Below are 7,539 nucleotides of genomic sequence, written 5' to 3'. Positions count from 1 at the left end.
GAGGAATTTGAATTTCGGCTGCATTGAGGGTAGCTGCCCGCTGTTGTGGGTTTTCGGAGCCTGAGCCCGAGCGGGGCGTCGGTTCCCGAGGTGGGCAGGAGTCGCTGTGCCCGTGAGGCTGCCTGGCCGAGTCGGAGTGCTGTGGGACGGCGGGGAGCGGGTTTTCCCGGGCGAGGGGCCGATCCCGAGGAAGGGGAGCAGTTCCGAGGCCGTGGCCGGGTGAGGCGCGCCTTTCGGAGGGGAGGAGTTTGAATTTCGGCTGCATTGAGGGTAGCTGCCCCGCTGTGGTGGTTTTTCGGAGCCTGAGCCCGAGCGGGGCGTCGGTTCCCGAGGTGGGCAGGAGTCGCTGTGCCCGTGAGGCTGCCTGGCCGAGTCGGAGTGCTGTGGGACGGCGGGGAGCGGTTTTTCCCGGGCGAGGGGGCGACCCCGAGGAACTCGGCCGGCGGGGAGGCGTTCCGGCCCGGGCGAGGGGCGCGGACCCGACCGGAGACGTCCAAAACCTTGAAAGGGGTAAGCGGGAAAAGGTCAGCAAAGTGCCCGAAGCAGTAAGGCGAAAAAGCCGTCGGAACCTCCGAAAATGTCCAAAAGCGTGAAATCAGTAACCAGGAAAATGCATAAAAATGGCCAAAAGTGTGAAATCAGTAAGCAGGAAAAGTCGGGAAAAGTGTCTAAAAATGCTTGGAAATCTGAGGAAAATGCCCGAAAATGAGGCCCCTCGGTCGGGAGGAGGAAGTCGAAAATCCCCGTGCCCGACGAGGGAAGTCAGTAACCAGAAGGAAAAACTTAGAAAAAAATTCTAAGTGTCAAAAAAAATTCTAAGTGTCAAAAAAAATTCTAAGTGTCAAAAAAAATTCTAAGTGTCAAAAAAATTCTAAGTGTCAAAAAAATTCTAAGTGTCAAAAAAAATTCTAAGTGTCAAAAAGAATTCTAAGTGTCAAAAAAAATTCTAAGTGTCAAAAAAAATTCTAAGTGTCAAAAAAATTCTAAGTGTCAAAAAAAATTCTAAGTGTCAAAAAAAATTCTAAGTGTCAAAAAAAATTCTAAGTGTCAAAAAAAATTCTAAGTGTCAAAAAAAATTCTAAGTGTCAAAAAAAATTCTAAGTGTCAAAAAAAATTCTAAGTGTCAAAAAAAATTCTAAGTGTCAAAAAGAATTCTAAGGGTCAAAAAAAATTCTAAGTGTCAAAAAAAATTCTAAGTGTCAAAAAGAATTCTAAGTGTCAAAAAAAATTCTAAGTGTCAAAAAGAATTCTAAGTGTCAAAAAAAATTCTAAGTGTCAGAAAGGGAAATGAGTAACCAAGAAGAGAAATGAGTAACCAAGAAATCAGTAACCAACAGGAGAAATGAGTAACCAAGAAGAGAAATGAGTAACCAAGAAATCAGTAACCAACAGGAGAAATGAGTAACCAACGGGAGAAATGAGTAACCAACGGGAGAAATGAGTAACCAACGGGAGAAGTCAGTAACCAACGGGAGAAATCAGTAACCAAAGGGAGAAGTCAGTAACCAACGGGAGAAATCAGTAACCAACAAGAGAAATGAGTAACCAACGGGAGAAATCAGTAACCAAAGGGAGAAGTCAGTAACCAACGGGAGAAATCAGTAACCAAGCTTATTTTTGGTTGGTTACTGACTTCTCCGTTCAACTTGGAGCTGCCCTTGTGCACGATCAAGGAGGGGTATTATCGGCCACGGGGGCTTAATTTTCGCCTAAGGGGAGCGATTTGGAGGCCGTGGCCGGGTGAGGCGCGCCTTTCGAAGGGGAGGGATTTGAATTTCGGCTGCATTGAGGGTAGCTGCCCGCTGTTGTGGGTTTTTGGAGCCTGAGCCCGTTCAACTTGGAGCTGCCCTTGTGCACGATCAAGGAGGGGTATTATCGGCCACGGGGGCTTAATTTTCGCCTAAGGGGAGCGATTTGGAGGCCGTGGCCGGGTGAGGCGCGCCTCTCGAAGGGGAGGGATTTGAATTTCGGCTGCATTGAGGGTAGCTGCCCGCTGTTGTGGGTTTTTGGAGCCTGAGCCCGTTCAACTTGGAGCTGCCCTTGTGCACGATCAAGGAGGGGTATTATCGGCCACGGGGGCTTAATTTTCGCCTAAGGGGAGCGATTTGGAGGCCGTGGCCGGGTGAGGCGCGCCTCTCGAAGGGGAGGAATTTGAATTTCGGCTGCATTGAGGGTAGCTGCCCCGCTGTGGTGGTTTTTCGGAGCCTGAGCCCGAGCGGGGCGTCGGTTCCCGAGGTGGGCAGGAGTCGCTGTGCCCGTGAGGCTGCCTGGCCGAGTCGGAGTGCTGTGGGACGGCGGGGAGCGGGTTTTCCCGGGCGAGGGGCCGATCCCGAGGAAGGGGAGCGGTTCCGAGGCCGTGGCCGGGTGAGGCGCGCCTCTCGAAGGGGAGGAATTTGAATTTCGGCTGCATTGAGGGTAGCTGCCCCGCTGTGGTGGTTTTTCGGAGCCTGAGCCCGAGCGGGGCGTCGGTTCCCGAGGTGGGCAGGAGTCGCTGTGCCCGTGAGGCTGCCTGGCCGAGTCGGAGTGCTGTGGGACGGCGGGGAGCGGGTTTTCCCTGGCGAGGGGGCGACCCCGAGGAACTCGGCCGGCGGGGAGGCGTTCCGGCCCGGGCGAGGGGCGCGGACCCGACCGGAGACGTCCAAAACCTTGAAAGGGGTAAGCGGGAAAAGGTCAGCAAAGTGCCCGAAGCAGTAAGGCGAAAAAGCCGTCGGAACCTCCGAAAATGTCCAAAAGCGTGAAATCAGTAACCAGGAAAATGCATAAAAATGGCCAAAAGTGTCAAATCAGTAAGCAGGAAAAGTCGGGAAAAGTGTCTAAAAATGCTTGGAAATCTGAGGAAAATGCCCGAAAATGAGGCCCCTCGGTCGGGAGGAGGAAGTCGAAAATCCCCGTGCCCGACGAGGGAAGTCAGTAACCAGAAGGAAAAACTTAGAAAAAAATTCTAAGTGTCAAAAAAAATTCTAAGTGTCAAAAAAAATTCTAAGTGTCAAAAAAAATTCTAAGTGTCAAAAAGAATTCTAAGTGTCAAAAAAATTCGAAGTGTCAAAAAAAATTCTAAGTGTCAAAAAAAATTCTAAGTGTCAAAAAAAATTCTAAGTGTCAAAAAAAATTCTAAGTGTCAAAAAAATTCTAAGTGTCAAAAAAAATTCTAAGTGTCAAAAAAAATTCTAAGTGTCAAAAAAAATTCTAAGTGTCAAAAAAAATTCTAAGTGTCAAAAAGAATTCTAAGTGTCAAAAAAAATTCTAAGTGTCAGAAAGGGAAATGAGTAACCAAGAAGAGAAATGAGTAACCAAGAAATCAGTAACCAACAGGAGAAATGAGTAACCAAGAAGAGAAATGAGTAACCAAGAAATCAGTAACCAACAGGAGAAATGAGTAACCAACGGGAGAAATGAGTAACCAACGGGAGAAATGAGTAACCAACGGGAGAAGTCAGTAACCAACGGGAGAAATCAGTAACCAAAGGGAGAAGTCAGTAACCAACGGGAGAAATCAGTAACCAACAAGAGAAATGAGTAACCAACGGGAGAAATCAGTAACCAAAGGGAGAAGTCAGTAACCAACGGGAGAAATCAGTAACCAAGCTTATTTTTGGTTGGTTACTGACTTCTCCGTTCAACTTGGAGCTGCCCTTGTGCACGATCAAGGAGGGGTATTATCCGCCACGGGGGCTTAATTTTCGCCTAAGGGGAGCGATTTGGAGGCCGTGGCCGGGTGAGGCGCGCCTTTCGAAGGGGAGGGATTTGAATTTCGGCTGCATTGAGGGTAGCTGCCCGCTGTTGTGGGTTTTTGGAGCCTGAGCCCGAGCGGGGCGTCGGTTCCCGAGGTGGGCAGGAGTCGCTGTGCCCGTGAGGCTGCCTGGCCGAGTCGGAGTGCTGTGGGACGGCGGGGAGCGGGTTTTCCCGGGCGAGGGGCCGATCCCGAGGAAGGGGAGCAGTTCCGAGGCCGTGGCCGGGTGAGGCGCGCCTTTCGGAGGGGAGGAGTTTGAATTTCGGCTGCATTGAGGGTAGCTGCCCCGCTGTGGTGGTTTTTCGGAGCCTGAGCCCGAGCGGGGCGTCGGTTCCCGAGGTGGGCAGGAGTCGCTGTGCCCGTGAGGCTGCCTGGCCGAGTCGGAGTGCTGTGGGACGGCGGGGAGCGGTTTTTCCCGGGCGAGGGGGCGACCCCGAGGAACTCGGCCGGCGGGGAGGCGTTCCGGCCCGGGCGAGGGGCGCGGACCCGACCGGAGACGTCCAAAACCTTGAAAGGGGTAAGCGGGAAAAGGTCAGCAAAGTGCCCGAAGCAGTAAGGCGAAAAAGCCGTCGGAACCTCCGAAAATGTCCAAAAGCGTGAAATCAGTAACCAGGAAAATGCATAAAAATGGCCAAAAGTGTGAAATCAGTAAGCAGGAAAAGTCGGGAAAAGTGTCTAAAAATGCTTGGAAATCTGAGGAAAATGCCCGAAAATGAGGCCCCTCGGTCGGGAGGAGGAAGTCGAAAATCCCCGTGCCCGACGAGGGAAGTCAGTAACCAGAAGGAAAAACTTAGAAAAAAATTCTAAGTGTCAAAAAAAATTCTAAGTGTCAAAAAAAATTCTAAGTGTCAAAAAAAATTCTAAGTGTCAAAAAGAATTCTAAGTGTCAAAAAAATTCTAAGTGTCAAAAAAATTCTAAGTGTCAAAAAAAATTCTAAGTGTCAAAAAGAATTCTAAGTGTCAAAAAAAATTCTAAGTGTCAAAAAAAATTCTAAGTGTCAAAAAAAATTCTAAGTGTCAAAAAAAATTCTAAGTGTCAAAAAAAATTCTAAGTGTCAAAAAAAATTCTAAGTGTCAAAAAAATTCTAAGTGTCAAAAAAAATTCTAAGTGTCAAAAAAAATTCTAAGTGTCAAAAAAAATTCTAAGTGTCAAAAAAAATTCTAAGTGTCAAAAAAATTCTAAGTGTCAAAAAAAATTCTAAGTGTCAAAAAGAATTCTAAGTGTCAAAAAAAATTCTAAGTGTCAAAAAGAATTCTAAGTGTCAAAAAAAATTCTAAGTGTCAGAAAGGGAAATGAGTAACCAAGAAGAGAAATGAGTAACCAAGAAATCAGTAACCAACAGGAGAAATGAGTAACCAAGAAGAGAAATGAGTAACCAAGAAATCAGTAACCAACAGGAGAAATGAGTAACCAACGGGAGAAATGAGTAACCAACGGGAGAAATGAGTAACCAACGGGAGAAGTCAGTAACCAACGGGAGAAATCAGTAACCAAAGGGAGAAGTCAGTAACCAACGGGAGAAATCAGTAACCAACAAGAGAAATGAGTAACCAACGGGAGAAATCAGTAACCAAAGGGAGAAGTCAGTAACCAACGGGAGAAATCAGTAACCAAGCTTATTTTTGGTTGGTTACTGACTTCTCCGTTCAACTTGGAGCTGCCCTTGTGCACGATCAAGGAGGGGTATTATCCGCCACGGGGGCTTAATTTTCGCCTAAGGGGAGCGATTTGGAGGCCGTGGCCGGGTGAGGCGCGCCTTTCGAAGGGGAGGGATTTGAATTTCGGCTGCATTGAGGGTAGCTGCCCGCTGTTGTGGGTTTTTGGAGCCTGAGCCCGTTCAACTTGGAGCTGCCCTTGTGCACGATCAAGGAGGGGTATTATCGGCCACGGGGGCTTAATTTTCGCCTAAGGGGAGCGATTTGGAGGCCGTGGCCGGGTGAGGCGCGCCTTTCGAAGGGGAGGGATTTGAATTTCGGCTGCATTGAGGGTAGCTGCCCGCTGTTGTGGGTTTTTGGAGCCTGAGCCCGTTCAACTTGGAGCTGCCCTTGTGCACGATCAAGGAGGGGTATTATCGGCCACGGGGGCTTAATTTTCGCCTAAGGGGAGCGATTTGGAGGCCGTGGCCGGGTGAGGCGCGCCTTTCGAAGGGGAGGGATTTGAATTTCGGCTGCATTGAGGGTAGCTGCCCGCTGTTGTGGGTTTTTGGAGCCTGAGCCCGAGCGGGGCGTCGGTTCCCGAGGTGGGCAGGAGTCGCTGTGCCCGTGAGGCTGCCTGGCCGAGTCGGAGTGCTGTGGGACGGCGGGGAGCGGGTTTTCCCGGGCGAGGGGCCGATCCCGAGGAAGGGGAGCAGTTCCGAGGCCGTGGCCGGGTGAGGCGCGCCTCTCGAAGGGGAGGAATTTGAATTTCGGCTGCATTGAGGGTAGCTGCCCCGCTGTGGTGGTTTTTCGGAGCCTGAGCCCGAGCGGGGCGTCGGTTCCCGAGGTGGGCAGGAGTCGCTGTGCCCGTGAGGCTGCCTGGCCGAGTCGGAGTGCTGTGGGACGGCGGGGAGCGGGTTTTCCCGGGCGAGGGGGCGATCCCGAGGAAGGGGAGCGATTTGGAGGCCGTGGCCGGGTGAGGCGCGCCTTTCGGAGGGGAGGAATTTGAATTTCGGCTGCATTGAGGGTAGCTGCCCGCTGTTGTGGGTTTTTGGAGCCTGAGCCCGAGCGGGGCGTCGGTTCCCGAGGTGGGCAGGAGTCGCTGTGCCCGTGAGGCTGCCTGGCCGAGTCGGAGTGCTGTGGGACGGCGGGGAGCGGGTTTTCCCGGGCGAGGGGCCGATCCCGAGGAAGGGGAGCAGTTCCGAGGCCGTGGCCGGGTGAGGCGCGCCTTTCGGAGGGGAGGAGTTTGAATTTCGGCTGCATTGAGGGTAGCTGCCCCGCTGTGGTGGTTTTTCGGAGCCTGAGCCCGAGCGGGGCGTCGGTTCCCGAGGTGGGCAGGAGTCGCTGTGCCCGTGAGGCTGCCTGGCCGAGTCGGAGTGCTGTGGGACGGCGGGGAGCGGTTTTTCCCGGGCGAGGGGGCGACCCCGAGGAACTCGGCCGGCGGGGAGGCGTTCCGGCCCGGGCGAGGGGCGCGGACCCGACCGGAGACGTCCAAAACCTTGAAAGGGGTAAGCGGGAAAAGGTCAGCAAAGTGCCCGAAGCAGTAAGGCGAAAAAGCCGTCGGAACCTCCGAAAATGTCCAAAAGCGTGAAATCAGTAACCAGGAAAATGCATAAAAATGGCCAAAAGTGTGAAATCAGTAAGCAGGAAAAGTCGGGAAAAGTGTCTAAAAATGCTTGGAAATCTGAGGAAAATGCCCGAAAATGAGGCCCCTCGGTCGGGAGGAGGAAGTCGAAAATCCCCGTGCCCGACGAGGGAAGTCAGTAACCAGAAGGAAAAACTTAGAAAAAAATTCTAAGTGTCAAAAAAAATTCTAAGTGTCAAAAAAATTCTAAGTGTCAAAAAAAATTCTAAGTGTCAAAAAAAATTCTAAGTGTCAAAAAAAATTCTAAGTGTCAAAAAAATTCTAAGTGTCAAAAAAAATTCTAAGTGTCAAAAAAATTCTAAGTGTCAAAAAAAATTCTAAGTGTCAAAAAAATTCTAAGTGTCAAAAAAATTCTAAGTGTCAAAAAAATTCTAAGTGTCAAAAAAAATTCTAAGTGTCAAAAAAAATTCTAAGTGTCAAAAAAAATTCTAAGTGTCAAAAAAATTCTAAGTGTCAAAAAAAATTCTAAGTGTCAAAAAAAATTCTAAGTGTCAGCGGAGGAAAGTCGGTGGGGAAGGGGAAAAATCCG

This window comes from Stegostoma tigrinum, unplaced genomic scaffold (assembly GCF_030684315.1).
Source record: "Stegostoma tigrinum isolate sSteTig4 unplaced genomic scaffold, sSteTig4.hap1 scaffold_353, whole genome shotgun sequence".
NCBI classification, from domain to species: domain Eukaryota; kingdom Metazoa; phylum Chordata; class Chondrichthyes; order Orectolobiformes; family Stegostomatidae; genus Stegostoma; species Stegostoma tigrinum.
This window is presented reverse-complemented; position numbering follows the sequence as displayed.